We start from the raw sequence: 18,263 nt of genomic DNA, 5'->3' as shown, positions 1-18,263 counted from the left end.
ATAGTTGCTTTTTAATATTTTATTTCATAAATAAAACTTCAGGAGGAGTAAAAAAATAAACTTCACAAAGCCTTCTTTTGTTAAGACCATCATCTAATCCATATGTCTCCATGGTTGACGCCTTTTTAAGAAACAGATTTCTAAAGAGAATAGATTTAATTAAATGTATTCTGGAACAAAATGGGACATCTTTTTCGGTTTCATTGGATTTACGGGGCTATAGAAAGATACTTACTCTCTCAAAAAGCCAGTGGATCTTGTGTACTCACTGTATGCAACTCATAAAATTTTGTAGAAGTTCTTTACGGATAAAAATACAAAAACTACCCATTAGCTGCTAGAAACATTTATTATGTCAGCATAGAGGGATATATTAAAACTGACACAAAGTGAAGAATTTAAATGGAGAAAGTGCAAGCCTAAAATCTTCTTATTCATAGAAAGATCTATGTGGCTAAAATTCATAATGAAAGTCATACTTAATTTACGTCTTTTTTTAAATTCTATTTGGTGGCAAATAGCAAAACCATAATGTGGGGCATATTTTATCTAAAACATATGCACACATTTTTTCTACATAATTAGTGAAAAAAGTATTAACAACTCAGGATGTTAAAAGTTATTGGTGCAATATTTAAATTTTGTAATGGAAGTTCCAAGAATGACCAGGTCTTCTGGCCAAGAAATATTAATTTAAAGAGGAAAATAAATAGCTCACTTTCTGGGAAACTTTTATTCCCTAGGTCAGACCCTTTTTAAATGAAGAATTTGTCACTTGTCAGTATAGAGCAGGCTACTGGAAGAAGAGAACATCCTTCTTCCTGAGAACGCCTCTACTGTGTTCCTACTGTCACTTATCTCTGATTTTATTTTCTGAAATGCAAATATACCCAAATTTTTCTTTAAAGATGGTTTTACCAAAGGCAGGATAAAGATTTGACTAATTAACTCATAAGTTGAACTAAAATCAAATTTTCCCCCTACTTTAAAATTTACTAAATGCAAGTTCAGATTTGCATCTCTACCAGCTCAGATATATATTCCAAATTTTATTAAAGTACTTAATTTCTGGATGTAATCATGAGATCTCTGCATAAGAAATCCAATCTGTGTCTCCAGGATTTTCCAAACTTTGCTTCACACTGGACTCCTGAGAACCTTTTATTTTAAAGACAAGTTCCCAAACATATCCCAGATTTATTCAGTTAGTCTCCAGCAATAGGCTCAGGCTCTCTGGAATCATGGCTGAGTCCTAAAAGAAAGGATTGAAATAAATAGCCGAGCAAAAACTAAAGGGGATTATTTTCTAAAATTTACATGGGGCCTTTGGTACTTGTAGCTTCATGAGTGTGGAGAAGCAGCTTTGCTACTTTTATTTATCATTTCATCATTGACATTTTCTCATGTCATTGAATAGTACTTGCTTGAGATCAAATGTGCAAATATTTTAAGGAAAAACTTTGAAGCAAGTATGTAAAATGTCTCTCTATAGATTAGATTACACTCCTGAGTATTTTACAAAGTTTCTGTTATGAAGTCAGTACTTTATTAAAATAAAATTTATTTAAAGGAAATTCAGAACACTTTTTATTTCTGGTAATATGGCAAAGAAAACATACTGGTTCACAGCATCTAACCATAATGGATAAAATTTTTAAAAAAATGTTTAAATACAGATCTGAGAGTAAGCAGAAACAACAAATCCTAGAACAAAACTTGCTGCAGATACTGGAATCATCCAATAGAAAATATATAGTATTTAAATATTTATAAGGAATAAAAAAAGGAACAAGCAGAGCCAGGATAAACAATAAAAGGCTATTATAAATGACCAGGTATATTTGATAAAGAACTAAATATAACTTTTCAAAATAAATTACACATACATGCATACTACTGTAAATTAGAAATTCAGGGGTGGATTAAATAACATAGTTGACAAAGTGGAGAAAGACTAGTTTATTAAACTGAAGTAATGAATTAGAATAAGCCCAATGTGAGAAAGAAAGAAGAAACATAAAGGAAGATTTTAGTGACACAGATGATAGAATAATAAGATCAAATATATGTCTTATTGAAGATCTAGAAAGAAAAAAATAGATAATAGGAGAGAGGCAAAGCAAAAGAATGAGAAACAGGCTGACATTTTTTAATATGATAAAAGATAAAAACTCAACAACATGTGCTCCTAAATATATCATAATAAAATAGTGGAACACCAAAGACAAAAAGAAGATCTTAAAAGTAGTCAGAGAAAAAGGCAAATCGTCTGCCAAAATATTGGCCATAAGACTGACAGCTGACATAGCAACAGTAACGATAGGAGCCAAGAAGAAGTTTACATATCTTCAATATAACATAACTTCAATATAAGTAAATAGATCTCAACTTAGAATTCTAAATTTAGTAAATCCATCTTTTAAGAGTGAAAACAAAATAGATACTCTCAAACAAAATCTAAAAAATATTTATATTAGTCCCTCATTGATAGAATTCTAAAGGATATGCTTTAAGAAGAGGAAAATAATCCCAGAAGGAAGGTCTGAGATATAATAAAGAATTTTAAGCAAAGAAATAGGTAAACATGGGAGAAAGCACAAACAAATAATGATTTTGTATAATAAGGAGAACACCCTGTGTGTGTGTGTGTGTGTGTGTGTGTGTATGTGTGTGTGTGTACCATCCAGGGAACAACATTATTTAAAAGCTAAACTTGCTCACTTATGAGCATGAATGTCAAAATCTTTAAAATGTTTTAGCTAATAAAATTCAATAATGTATTAAAAGGATAATGCATTTTGACTAAGTTGAGAATATTTCAGGGAGAATAGATCTATTCAACATTAGGAAAAAATTAATAAAATATATCCTGTTAGTGCAGAAAAATATTATATATATTTCAACATCCATTAATGATTCAAAACAAAACAAAACAAAAAAAATAAACAAAAACTCCTAGTAATTTAGGGACAGAAGAGAAATTTTATCCCTTATAAAGGGTACATAAAACTATTTTGCAGCTTCATCTTGTTTAATGGTGAGATGTTAAACATATTTCCACATTATCAGGGACATAACTGGTTATCTGCTATTACTACATTGTTCAACATAGTCTTTGTCTTCCAGTCAGCACAGTGAACAAGGAAAAAGAATTGATGGCATAAGGTTTGGAAAGGAAGAAATGCTTACTATGACTGTCTACACAGCATTGTAAAACAGAAATACAGTGCAAGCCACATAATAATTTTAAGTTTGCTAGTAGCTACGTTTGAAAAATATTTGCAAATTAACACCTTATGATATTTATGCAAAGATAGAGACATACAGCAGAAACAGACCAGAAATAGTTCAGAAATAAACCCACACATACATGGAAGTTTGCTTCATGTTAGAGGTCCTATGGTACTTCTGTACAGACAAGGGAGACATTCAATAAATAGTGCTGGAAAAATCATTTATCTACATAGGAAAAATTAAATTATATTCTTAAATTACACCATAAGCAAAAATCAATTCCATATGTTCAACAACTTAAAATTTAAAAGACAAAATTTTCAAAATGTAAAATACAACATAGGAGAATATCTTTATGCCTGTGTACTAAGGAAATACATTTTGAAACAAGATACAGAAAGCACCAACCATAAAAGAAAAGATAAATTCCACTATATCACCAGACACTTTTGCATCAAAAGATACTATGAAGAGAGTTGGAGAGCAAGCCACAAGCTAGCAGAAAATATTTACCTTACTATAACTGAAAAAATGTTTAATACACATAGTATTAAAAGGGATTTCCATGGATCAGAGAGAGAAAGAAAATCACCCAACTGAGAAGGGTGCAAATAACTTGTAGGCATCTCACAGGAGAAAAACGAATAAATAGTAAAAATATGAATATTTGTTCAACCTTTTCAGTAATCAGAGAAATGCAAATTAAAATCACAAGAAGATAACTTTTTGCAATCACCATACTGGCAAGCCCTTTTTACACTTTCCATTCTTTTTCAGAAAGTCTTGCTAACTTCAACCATTTGTTCAGCTTATTAAATTACACAAAATCCTCTACTGAGATTTTTATTGGAGTAATGGATCAACTTGAGGAGAACAGAATTTTTTTTTTTATGATAAGCATTATACTCAGTAATATGGTATGTCTCTATTTAATTAGGTATTTTTAAATGAACATCAATTGGGTATTAAAATTTCCTTTAAAAGTAGGACTTGCATTAAAAAACCCTTTAGGTTACCTTAAAATTTTTGTAGGTATTGTAAATGGCACCATCCTAATTATTAATTTTTCTATTCTATTACAGGGGGCTGTAATCTGAATGTCCCCCTCTCTGGAAATTACACATGTGGCAGCAGCTATATGTATGACAGTTCACCGTTCTCCAAATGTCCAACTCTCTATTTGCTTCTGCCTGAAACCAAGTCCTTTGTAATTATCCTCAAGGGGCTGCTGTAGATCTCCTTAGCTCAGCATTTTGGGGGTCCTAGTTAAGGACTCATCTATTCAAATGAGTGTCTAAGTCGTGTTCAGCGTGCATGCCTCAAGTTTATTGAAAGTCTCTACCTTTGATGCTATGATGTCCTAACTCTTGCTATCCTCCTCCAACATTACTCACACCTGTGTATGGTCTGGGACCACTAACCACACTCTAACTCAGTTCTTGAACAATTTTCCATGAGCTTCTGTCCAGAAGACATCTGACATCCACACCATTCATGAGAGGCTGCTCTCCCGTCAATTTCTGTGGTTCCTGCCTCTTGATTGCTGATGGTTCTTTTCTCTCGGACTAGAAGAACAGAATCTTTAAGTGAGAGGTCTGTCAAAGCTCTTTGGGTCCCTTGAGACACAAAATCTGGTTTGCTCCTCCTTCCTCCCACTTATTCCACAGTTCTTTCCTCCTGTGAGCTAAGGTGAATTCCAGATGGTGGAGGAAGGCAGACGGGGGACATAGGCATAGCCCAGCGTCTCCCATCAGTGGAGGTGTGAGCTTTCTCTAGCAGCGCAGCCCGCTCCTTCAGGTTGTTTATCACACATCCCAGTGTCCCCTTTGTCCCTTCCTGCCTTCTTCCTTTCCTTTCATTCCTATCCCAGTCTGTCAAACAGAATGTATATTCTTTCCCACAGGGTGTCTTGGCTCCTTATAGATCAAAAGCTAGCTGAGCCTCCAATGTAAATGTCCCTGAAATTTTCTGTCAGTTACAATGATTTGGGAACAATATATGTCAGTTTGGAGTTTTTCTGACTGGGGCACTGCCTACGTCCAGACACTGGCCTTTCTCTTCTTCAGCTCTGCTCCTTCAGAAGTCTGCTTTAGAGGGGTTTTCTTGTCGAACAGATGGAACTGAGTCACTCTCATGGGGCTTGTTTCTTGTCATCCATTGAAATATAAATGACACAATACTAACGTTTCCCAAATTGAGTGGCACAGACCACAAATGTCCAATGAGATGCTAATAGGTGTTCTAAAAAGAAAAAGAATTCTGAAGTCAAATGAGTTGGGGAAACACCACATACTCTTGGAGAATTGTCATGCATATTAGCACATTAAAGAATCTGTATAGTCCTGTAGTGAAGAAATTCATTATTTTGGTTAGCCAGATCTTCCCAAACACATTTGATCACAGACTCCTTTTCTGATTAATATTTATTAACACTTTGCAGGTCATTAGCCTTCTATTTATCTCAGTTCGGGAAACACAGGAATATTCCTTTCTCATGGTCCTTTTCCTAATCCTCTACTTAGACAACCAAAGAAGACATTTTTGTTGCTGTTGTTTTGTTATTGTCTTGTAATTCAGCATCACTCAGTAATACTAGGGATCAGTTTTATTAGGGAGACTCAAACTGCAGATGTCTTGCCAAACCTCTGAAACTCTTGAATGGTTCCTGTCACTCTGAGCAACTACTCCTCGACTATTTCTTTCATGTCATGCCCTCTGACACTGGCCTGGGAAGGCTCTTCCTCAGACTTCAGATCAGATTTCACGAAGCCTTCTTGCTTTCTCATCCCCTGGAAATTCTCCTGGTTCTAGGCTTTGGCATGCCCATCTCCGCTTGCTTCTAACTATGTAGACTAATGTTGCCTCCATTGTCCCTTGTATTTATAGAAGCATCCTTGACTTCAGTGGAGAAATACCAAGGTGGGGAGTGAAGTTAGCCTTTGACATTTTTTAATCTATCACCGGGGAAGCTGAGGGGACTCTCCAGGGAGTCCATGGTCTTGCTCAGATGGATTCTAGTTCAAATTCTTCATTCAAGGTAGAGACAAACGAGACCCAGTGAGGTTTGACATGTTGCTCAAAGTTGCACAGAATGTCAGTGGCAGGATTCATTAGTCGCCTGGAATTTAGGTCAATTGACTCCTAACCTTGTGGCAAGAACATTTTGGCAAATGCAATGACAAAATACCAAAGAACAGAGATGCCATGCACATATTGCCCATTCCCTCTGTTCTTGCCTAAATACATTCCCCACAAAATAGCCTCATCCAAATCTTGGAAATAACACTTTCCAAGTAGTGTACTATTTTCTTGTCATTTATGAATTCAGAGAACATGTGAATATGGATATTGTTATAAGTTGGGGATGAGGATGCCCCTTCCTCCTGGGTTCTAAAGAATTCAGATTATAGATAAACAGGGTCATAGCAGTTGCTCCATTAATACCTAGAGTAGGTGAATAACGATTGAAAAATTTAGGGCTTCTGTTAACTTGTAAGAGAATTTAGCTTAGACCCGAGGTCTAGCCAGGCCTCCTACTCCCACCTCAAGGTTGTCCTTGAGTCTTGCCTGTGGTGAAAGCTCCATCTGCAATGCAGAGCAACAGTCTACTCACTCAGCCATCCGAGAGGATCACAGAGCTTCCTCCCTGGATAGAACTGGTGGAAGGTTGTCTCATGGGGAGAGGGGGGCCTGCATGGGTGCCCTTACTTCAAGGGACCCAGGAGGAAGGGAAGGAGCCCAGCTTGGGATTCCAAAGTGCACGTCGAAGTTCAGAGCCCCGGAAGATGCTAAGCACAGTATTGCCATACCAGTTGTTAAAATATTGAAATACTTCCAAAGTGGTTTATTGACATTGTTTTCCCCCAGATTGCCCCGTGATTCCGAAATTAAAAGGCTAATTCCAGGAAGGGCAGGGACTTCCAAGAGCTCTGTGATCCATTTCATTTCTGACGGCAATGGTTGCATGAAGTCTTCTCCTCTTTCTGCATTCCTACCTCAACCTTCTGAGGAAGGAATTCCTGCCAACCTACTGGTAGGGGATACCAAGAAAGCCCAAGAGGAGACATTTACCTCTTTCCCCACATCTTGCGTATTCCTGCTAAAGCATCTGAGTCTATTCTGATTGTGGAGCATCTGTCACATGGCATCCCTAGTCATTGTGAGTTTCAGCTAACCCCACGAAGAACAGCTTGGAATGATTTTCTCATTCACTTGCTTGCTTGCTCACTTCCTCACCCACCTCCCCTAGGACATAGGGAGCTCTAGGGAACACCTGTGGAGTCCCCAGCATACCAGCCCTGGGTCCTGTGTTTCTACCCTTGCCTGGGAAGAGAGGGCACAGATCTCAGTGAGGGAGGTTATGCTCCCAGAAGTAGGCAAATGCTTAGGACTCATGTGGCCGAGGAGGCCCTGACACTGTCCACCAGTGGCCACCAGTGGCCACCAGTGGCTGTTTCACTTAGACAATTATGAAAACAGAAGCCCCTGAAAGACTTCAACTATTAAGAGGCAGGGAAATGCAGAGAATCTAGACAGCAGGGGTTGTTAATATTTTGAATATTTCTCTTGGTCCGATGTATTTCAGATGTTTGCCTGTCTAAGTAGATACTTCCTCATCCTCTATTATTTATTTTATTGAGGTATAATTGACATATAGCATTATATTAGTTTCAGGTGTACAACATATTCATTTGGTATTTGTCTGTATTGGGAAAGGATCACCACAGTAAGTCTAGTCAACAGCTGTCACCATACAGTTAAATTTTTTTTCTTGTGATGAGAACCTTTAAGCTTTACTCTTGGGGTTGGCCCTGTGGCTGAGTGGTTAAGGTTGCATGTGCTGCTTTGGCTGCCCAGGGTTTCGCTGGTTCGGATTCTCAGTTAGGGCATAGCACTGCTCATCAGGCTATGCTGAGGCGGTGTCCCACATAGAAGAACTAGAAGGACATACAACTAGGATACACAACTGTGTACTGGGGGGTTTTGGGGAGAAGATTAAAAAAAATGAAGATCCTCATCAGATGTTAGCTCAGGTGCCAATCTTTAATAAAAAGATTTACTCTTTTAGTAACTTTCAAATATATAATACAGCATTATTAATGATAGTTCCCATGCTGTACATTACATCCTTAGGACTTAGTTATTTTATAACTGGAAGCTTGTACCTTTTGACCACCTCCACCCATTTTGCCTAATCACCGTCCTCCACCTCCAGAAACCACCAGTCTGTTCTCTGTATCCCTGAGTTTGGCCTTTTCTTTGTTAGCTTGTTTTTAAGATTCCACATGTAAGTGAGATCATATGGTATTTGTCTTTCTCTGTCTGACTTATTTCACTTAGCATAATGATCTCAAGGTTCATCCATGTTGTTGCAAATGGCAATATTTCCTTGTTTTTATGGCTGAATAATATTCCATTTTGTATACATAACACATTTTCTTTATCCATTCATCCATCAATGAACACTTAAGCTGCCTCTATGCCTTGGCTACTGTAAAATAATGCTGCACTTAACATGAGGATGCGTATATCTTTTTGAATTAGTGTTTTTTTCTTGGGATAAATAACCAAAGGTGGAACTGCAGGATCTTATGGTAGCTCTATTTTTAATTTTTGAGGAAAAAATTCATACTGTTTTCCATAGTGGCTACACCAATTTACATTCTTACCAACAGTGCACAAATGTTCCCTTTTCTCCACATCCTCGACAACACTTGTTATTTATTGTGTTTTTGATGATAGTCATTCTGACAAGTGTGACGTGATATCTCACTGTGGCTTTGATTTGCATTTCCCTGAAGATTAGTGATGTTGAGCACCTTTTCAGGTACCTGTTGGCCACCTGTGTGTCTTTGGAAGAATATCAGTTCAGGTCTTCTGCCCATTTCTTAATCAGATTGTTTGGGGGTTTTTTTGCTATTGATTTGTAAGAGTTCTTTGTACATTTTGTATATTAACCCCTTATCAGATATATCATTTGTAAACATTTTCTCCCATTCAGTAGGTTGCCTTTTCATTTTATTTATGGTTTCCTTTGCTGTGCAGACGCTTGTTAGTTTGATGTAATCCCACTTGTCTATTTTCCCTTTTGCTGCCTTTGCTTTTGGTGTCATATCCAAAAATTCATCATCAAGACTGATTCAAGGAGCTCACCTACTATCTTGTCTTCCAGGAGTTTTATGGTATCAAGTGTTATGCTCAAGTCTTTAATTCCTTTTGAGTTAATTTCTGTGTAAGAATCCTCCACCCTTCAAAAAGGAGTAGGCATTCACCAGATTGCCAAAGAGAACAGCAAAAATTCATGAAACACTTAGAGACATGTAAGCAGTAAATTCCCTGGTGCATATGGAGGAGGGTGGAACAGAGAGGATAAAGACAGTAGACAAGGTCTTCATCATGAAAAGCCTTGCCTGATGTCATCAGGAGCTCTCATTGTTTACTGTGGTGTATACGTGATGCTACTGAAAGGTTTAATTCAGAGGATTGACATAAAAAGGGATGCATTTTGGAAAAACATCACTCTACTTATTGTAGGAACTAAAGGACGGATACCAGTAGGAGTTATTTTAATAAGATACAGAGACACACAAACACACACACGTTAATGAGATCTTTGGGGCACAGAGAGGAGGGGTCACATTTAGAGATAAATTTAGTGGGCAGAATAAACAAAAGTAAAAGCAGATATACCGAATGAATGTGGAATATGAGGGAGAAGAAGGAATTTAGGACTCTCCTGGGTTCCTGGCTTATGCAGTTGGAGTTATGTGCCGTTCAAAGTATCAAGAACTATATGAGGAGAGATGTGATTTGACAGGACAGTGATGGTTTTGTTTCAAACCAACTGAGTATGCAATGCCAAGGGGCCCCCAGGCTTATTCACCATTTTACGAATGTAGGCTTGGAGTTCAAGACGGATATTTGTGCTGGAGAGAGATTTCAGAAAATTCAGTACAGGGTGGCAGTTAAAGTTATGATCACAGCCGAGAGTCCTCAGAGACCGTGTAGGAAATGTCATGAGTGCTGGGATTACGTATGATGCAACCACAGGTTTCCTATAATATATGGAGATAAAACGCTCACCTGTAGCTCTTAATTCCAAAATAATTACTTATTAAGGAATCCAAATGCTTATATTTTCCATGTGATGCACTTCTAGGCTGAACTAATAACACATGAGCATTGGTTAGCCATTCCGACCTTCTCTCCTCTCTTTCGTTGTATCATGCTCCTACCTGGCACAAGATCTGCACATTTGATGGTCCCCTTTTCTGGAATATTCCAGCCATCCTGCTCCAACTTAAAGCCTTCCCAGTGTTTTCTTGCCATTCAGAGCTCAGCTCCAGCTCTCCTGTCTCTAACCTTCCCTGTCTAGGTCATGTCTCTTCCTTAATACTTCTCTTCCTAAACTGTAGTTATTTCCATATTTCTGTTATAGAAATTTCCAAACATAAGAAAATAGAGAAAATGATATATGAAACCCCCATTTACCCATTTTCTGTCAAAAGGCAAAATGGTTAACTTTTCACTGATTTTATTCTGTCTGTCCTGCTACTTCATTTTTGTTAATTTGAGTATTTTAAAACAAATTACATCAAATAGTGTCCTTTCTCCTCTAAAACGTCTTTACATGTTACGCATTTCTAACTGATAAGTAATGCATATAATGTCTACCATGACGTTATTATCTAATAAAATTAACAAAAGCATCAAATGTCCAGTCCGTATTTCATGGCCTCCAACTGCTTCAAAATGTATTTTTCTAGTTGGTTTGTTTGAATCAGGATTCAAACTGGGCTTACACATTGTACCCGGTTATTGAAATAACTTATATACTTTTATTTTATGTTTCCATACTTTCTTTTTAAAATATTTTTATGTTATTAGAAAAACCAGATCATTTGTCTTGTTGACTTGATCATACACTTCCTCACGGTATTTTTTAAACCTCATTTGAAATGTTTATGCAAGAACACTTCAGAGGTGCTTCCTATTACATCTCATCATCAAGTTCATAATATCCGGTTGATCTAATTTTTGACATTATCAGGTTGAAGCATAGTCAGTTTGATTTATCCATTGTAAAGTTTCTTAATAAACTTTAGCTAATTGTTTTTATATTCAATGAAATTGCTGCCTAGAGCCATTTTGTCATCAAAGGCTGCAAAATGGTGATTTTCTAGTACTATCAATCCTTCTGTATTAACTATATTTTTTCCATAAAGAAAAGCTCGGCTTTATACACAGTTTGGTTACCTTGAAAACAACTTATACTAGAAAGATGAGTTAAATACTTAATTCTTTCCCTTTATCAAATTTCCTGAATAATAAATTATTGTCCTAACAACCTGCAATGGTGAGCATTTTTAATGTTCAAATTGTCTCAACTTCGGCCACTTGGATTCAGAGTCTCTTTGTTTTATCCCTTAATTCTTTGACATGAGTCCATTAATCATTCATTATTTCCTTGTTTTTAAAAGAATATAGTGTCCAGGCTCATCTTGTATTACCTCAGACAACAAATCATTCCTTCAAAAACACCTCGTTCCTTCTAATGGAAAATGCCATGTCAAGACCATGATCTCAGTGCTATCAGTGTTCGTTGGGTTGTTGGTACTTTTATTCCCTTCCATACATATTTTAATAGCAAACAGTTCATGAGTTCACACTAGATTTTTTAGTTCTCAGATCTTTACTTGCTTGTTTGACTTTATATTTTTAACTATTTTCTATTACCTGGAAAATCTTTGTTTCTACTAATATTAGCAAATTGTGTATTGCTTTTATCATAAAGTAATCATTTCAAGAATAACAGTATTGGGGCCAGCTCAGTAGCATAGCAGTTAAGTTCGTGCACTCTGCTTTGGTGGCCCGGGGTTCACTGGTTCGGATCCCAGGATCTTCCTCAGCAAAGAGAGGAACATTGGCAGCAGATGTTAGCTCAAGGCCAATCTTCCTCAAAAATAAAAAGAAATAAAGAAAAAAAGAATAACAATACTAATATTACTACAAAATTAAGACTACTGAATGAAATTTAAAATTTACAAACATTGTGTCTCTTTACTGCTAAACATGTCACTGTGTAACTTACAAGAATGAGAACATTTTTGTAGAGCCATGACTTAATATCAAAAATTTTAACTAGGTCTTTATCCAGTTTTGAGCTCACACTAAAATTTCAATAGCATTCTTTTAGAGCTATTTTTCTTAATAGATGCATAAAAAAACACTCAATAAAATTCAACATTCATTCTTGGTAAAAACTCTCAACAAGTTAAGAATAGGAGAGAGTTTCCTCCACTTGATAAATGCCATATATATAAACAACTTATTGCTATCATTACTTAACATGAACTTAATTACTTAACTTATAATTACTTAATACTTAACATTGCCTAACATTAACTTAATGGTGAATCATTAAATAATTTTCTTCAAAAATTATCTAGTGAAAATATCAAATGACATATGCACAAGGCTATTACTTACAAAATTTTTGTTGTTGTTATCACAAAAGACAGAAGGAAAAAATAAAACAATTGTTTATAAAGAGGAGTCTGGTGAACTAGACAATGGCAAACACAGTGGTGTGCTCCACAGGCATGGAAGATGAGAAAGATCTCTATACAAGATCCAATATCTAGCTACTTCTGGTCACCCTCTAGTCCTTTCAAATAATTTTTAAAAATTATCCAGGTTTTAGAATTATTTTCTTCTGGAATATTAGTTCAACTGGAAGACGGAAGGTGGAAGTTCTGATTATCTTCCAGTACGTCTTTGGGATACATTCCTGAGATTGTTGTGTCAAAGGGCAAATGCATATACAATTTTGATTGATTTGTTTTTAGTTATTACACTTATCTGTTTGATTATTTGATTAATATTTGTCTCTTCTCTAAACTGTAAGCTCCATAAGAACAAAGAGTTCAGTGTTTTTCCTTCAATACTGCCTTCTCAGTACCTGACACAAAGTTGGCACTGAGTAAATATTTGCTATGAAATTGTTATTAAAAGAGGTTTTTTTTTGTTATAGTAGAAAGCATAACAAAAATAGCTATTATATTTTTGTCTCCAGCTCATCACAAATTGGTTTCATATTAACAATAAAGGAGTCATCAGTTTATGTTTTGCATTTCAGTCTATGGTTAATTTCTATTTAAATTTTATAAAAGCTCTCTGGTAAAGGATGAGTTCATTTTCTTACAAACAGTGTTCATTTGTTGCAGCATCATTTGTTAAAAGTTTCTCCTTTCCTCGTTTAATTGCCTTGGCACTTTACAATTTCTGGAAGAAAACATAGAAGAAAATTTTAATGAACTTGGATAAGACAAATGTTTTTAAAGTAGGATAGAAAAAGAAAAAAATGACCACCTGAACTTAATCAGAATTGTGCTCTTCAAAAGAAATTGTTACAGAAATGAAATGCAAGCTTTGGACTGGGATAAAATACTGGCCAAAAAAATGTCGAAGTCCAAAAATGGATTTGTGGCAATAGTGCTGGAAAGTAGAGGGAAAGGATTTGAGTTGGGCCAGAAAGGAAAGTAAGAGTTAAACTAAAAGAATAAAATATTAGAACATAAGCCAATTGTGTTGTAAAATAACCTGACATACTTTTTTCTCTATTGAAAATTTAACAATTCCAAAGATTATTCAATGTGACATTGTGAAGAAATTTTCTACAGCCCATCAATGTTTAAATGAGGTCATAATTCTACTCTGCGACTTTTGATTACAGGAGCCGTTATCATGTCATTTGGAGATATATTTGTATTTGCAATAATATTTTCAATGCCATTACGTTTTTTGGAAAAAATATCCATTAAGTTAACCAATAACAAAGAAAAGAATTGGTAAAAGTTTGAATAGACACTTCATAAAAGAATACATATGAATGGAACTTCAGCACATGAAAAATTTCTCAACATCACTGATCTTTAGGGAAACGCAAATTAAAATAATGAGATATCATAACGTATACAAGTAGAATGGCTAAAACTCAAAGACTGACCATACCAAGTGTTGGAAAAGATGTAGAGCAATTAGGACCCTCATGTATTGCTGGGAAGAATGAAAATGACGTAGCCACTTTGGGAAAGAGTTTAACAGTTCTTAAAAAGTTAACCTTATGCCTATCATAGAATTCAACAATTTGACTCTGAATATTCACCCAAAAGAACTGAAACATGTGTCCATACAAAGATTTGTAGAAGGATATTCATAGTACCTTTATTCATAATAGCTCAAAATAGACACAACTCAATTGTCCATAGGCAGGTGAATAGATAAACAAATTTTGGTATATCCACAGAGTAGGATAAGTACTCAGCAATAAAAAAGAATGAAGTATTGACGCATGGAAGAACATAGACGAAACTCAAATGACTATGCTGAGTAAAAGAACTCAGACTAAACGAATAGTGCATATTGTACGAGCCCATTCTTATAAACCTCTAGAAAATGCAAACCAATCTGTAGGGACAGTGTAGATCAGTGCTTACTTAGGTATGGGGAAGGGAGGGTTAATTGGAAAGGATTATGAAGGCGCAAGAGGAAACTTTTGGTGGTGATGAAAACGTTCATTATCTTAATTGTGATGGTTTCACAAGTGTATACACGTGTCAAAACTCATCAAATTGCCCACTTAAATATGAGACATTTATTGTATTTCTATTATACTTGAATAAAGCTGTAAAAAGACGAAGTCATAAAAAAGAAGGTCACAACCTAGCACCAGCCTATCTTACACCCCCTCCCCCCAACAATTGTTTGAACTCCTGTCTGGGAACTGTTCCAGATAGCTGGCTCTTTGGAAGTGCCTGGTGCCACGGTGAAAAAAATAACAATATTAACGGCAATTTTGCCAAATTCATGTAAGTTATTACTTTTTCTATACAGAGTCAAATTCTAAGGAAAATCAGTAAATTTCATTTTTGTGTGTATTTTTTAAAACTATTCTTATTTTTAACAAAATTACCTAAACCGTAGGATTTTGTGGCAAGATGTCAGTTCCATCTTTACAGTCCACTTTCTCTAGTCGTAGGTGAGACTCCCTAAAAAACTGTTAAACTGATCATAGGTTTCTCCAGACACGGCTATTATTAATAAATTAATATGAGCAGCACCTAACGAGGAGCAGTGGGAGGGTTAATGTGAAGGAATCTGCTCTTTGTTTTTTTTTTTGAGGAAGATTAGCCCTGAGCTAACATCTACCGCCAAATCCTCCTCTTTTTGCTGAAGAAGACTGGCCCTGAGCTGGCATCCATGTCCATCTTCATCTACTTTATATGTGGGACGCCTACCACAGCATGGCTTGCCAAGCAAAGCCACATCCACACCCAGGATCTGAACGAGCGAACTCCAGGCCACTGAAGTGGAACATGCGAACTTAACCACTGTGCCACCAGGCCAGCCCCAGGAATCTTCTCTTACATATCTTTTAGGATGCATATTTTTAAGAAAAGATTTCAGTCTTCTGAAATGTTAATCTAACATCATCCCCTCCTACTCACCAGAATCAAAGTTATTAATAAAATATTCAAGAATAAGGAAATAGGTGCTATAATTGAAATTCACTGTTATATCTGAACAGAAGAAAGGGTGGCAAATGGCAGTATGGCTCTGCAGAAGAAAAATGAGCAGGAGGTGTGAAAAGTGTGGATGGTCTAACCAGGCAGAAACAGAAAGAAAATAAACACAAACAAATCGTGTACAAAATAGTGGAAGAGATTTTAAACGTTTGAATTTAAAATGCAAACTATGATTTATTTTACTAGATTAACCAGAATGTAAGCAAAAGGAAAGGGAACTGGAGTAAATTTGGTCCAGTAAATGAAATTAGAAATGTTACTGAGACTTTGCGGGGAGGAGAGCTAATGAGAGTAGTATATTTCAGATGTGCTATTTTCCAGGCGTCCTACTCGCTTTAGTCTATAAATCTCAACAATCCAGCCAAAGACAATGACTATTTTACAGATAACGAAGTGATACTTAGAGAACTTAAATAAATTACCCAAATTCAAGGAATTGTTCTATATCAGAATCAAGACTCAAACTAAGTATTTTATTGTGTAACTATATCACACTTACTTATTTATAAATTCTATGGTTGATGGACATTTGAGTTATTTCCACTTTTTTGTTATTATGACTTGTGTCGCTATGAACACAAGGAACATATGTACTTGTCCTTTGGGTATACACCACAGAAGCGGAATTGATCGTAATAAGGTAAGTGAACACCACTTTAGCAGACATTGGCCAACTGTGGGCCAAAGCGGTTGTAGTATTTACATCCTGTCTGTCAAGGCATCAGGGTTCCAGTTGCTCCACATCCTAAACAATTTTTGGTATTTTCTGTCTTTTTCAATCTCATGTGTTTTTTGCTTTCATTATCCTAGTGACTAATAAGGCCAATGCTTTTTGGTCATTTCATATTTTCTTTTATAAAGTGTCTAAGTATTTTGCACATTTTTTCTACTGGTTTGGCTACCATTTTCCCATTGAGTGATGAGTCTATGTATTCAGTATGCAAATTCTTTGTTGGAGATATGTATTGCAGATACCTTCTCACAGTTTATTCTGTCTTACAATTTTACTCCCCTAAGGGTACTTTTTGATGAACACTCATTCTTAATTTTAATGTAGTTTAAGTTATCCATTTTTTTTCTTTTGTGTTAAGGATATTTGTGCCCTGTTTAAGAAAATTTTGCCTATCCTGCACTCACATGAATATACTATCATTTTAGAAGAACACTTTAAGAGCTTTAATCCTTTCCTTTCCACAATTTGATATACGATCATTCTGGAATTCTGGAATTACTTGGTGTATGGTGTGAGGTAGGACTTAAGATTCCTTTCCTTCATATGGCTGTACTAGTCTTCCAGAAAAGCTTATTGAAAAGCCGTGACTTTCATACTTCACTCTAGTTTCATCTTTGTCAAAATTCAAGATTATGAGCTGTTTCTGGTTTTCCTCTTATATTGTATTGGTCTATTTATCTATCTTTGCATCAACAAAATACCATTTTAGTTATTGCCTTGATATCTGATACCAGATATCATGTTTTATGTCAACATATCAGCTTTGTTTCCCTTCAAGTTTACCTGATATATTATCAGTGCTTTGCATTTCATATGAATGTATGAATCAGTAGAAGAAAACTCTCATGATTGCTAACCCTATATAAGCTTTGGGCATTGTTCTTCTTACGGTTTTTCAGCAATTTTTCTTTTTTTCTTTGCCTTAGATGTTGTCCTTATCTAGCTCTGTGGAGCTTCACCCAACACATTCACAGACTGCTTTCAGCCAAGGACTCAATTAGTCCATTATACAGATTTCTAGATATCTTCCTCTGTACAATGCCTTCCTTTCTGAAATTTGCAACATGAATTCTAGACTCCTCAGTCTCTTCAAACTCTAATTTCTGTCTCCTCACATCTATAAGATTGCCAGGTCCTGTTTGGGGTCCCTCTGCCTCTGCTGCATTTTGTAAATTGCTTCTTAGCAGAAAGCCTGAGTAATGGAAGGGTTTACCTCATTTCCCTCCTCTCAAGGATCACGGTCAAGTTGACTGTTTTTAATGCCTGAAAATAGTCATTTCTATATTTTTCCCATTTTCTAGATGTTAATGATGAGAGGTTAATGCTTGATCATCTTACTGTCTCTGGGCAAAAATAGAACTTTCAATCTATATATTTTGAGCATTCACAACATGCATACATTTATTATCTGTTGTCTAATTGATTTATCTTAAAACTGCTCTTTCATGTTTTTAGAAGTGCACTAACAGCTGATAGATAATCATTCACTTTTGTAGCTTTAGTAAACTTGTTCCAGGACATAGTGGGTTGAACATGTAAATGGCAGAAGCGCATCGTTTACGTATTTCAAGCACTGATACGGTCGCTCTTGGTGACTGTATACCTTACAACAACTTATGCATCAATTCTTAGTTGCTGAGTAGGTAAAATAGAATTTTCCTTACTCTAAAAAAAGTTTCCAAATAAATCTGTATCTTTCAATGCACCTT

Source organism: Equus przewalskii, chromosome 32 (genome assembly GCF_037783145.1).
Source record: "Equus przewalskii isolate Varuska chromosome 32, EquPr2, whole genome shotgun sequence".
Lineage (NCBI taxonomy): Eukaryota > Metazoa > Chordata > Mammalia > Perissodactyla > Equidae > Equus > Equus przewalskii.
Note: the sequence above shows the minus strand (reverse complement) of the source record.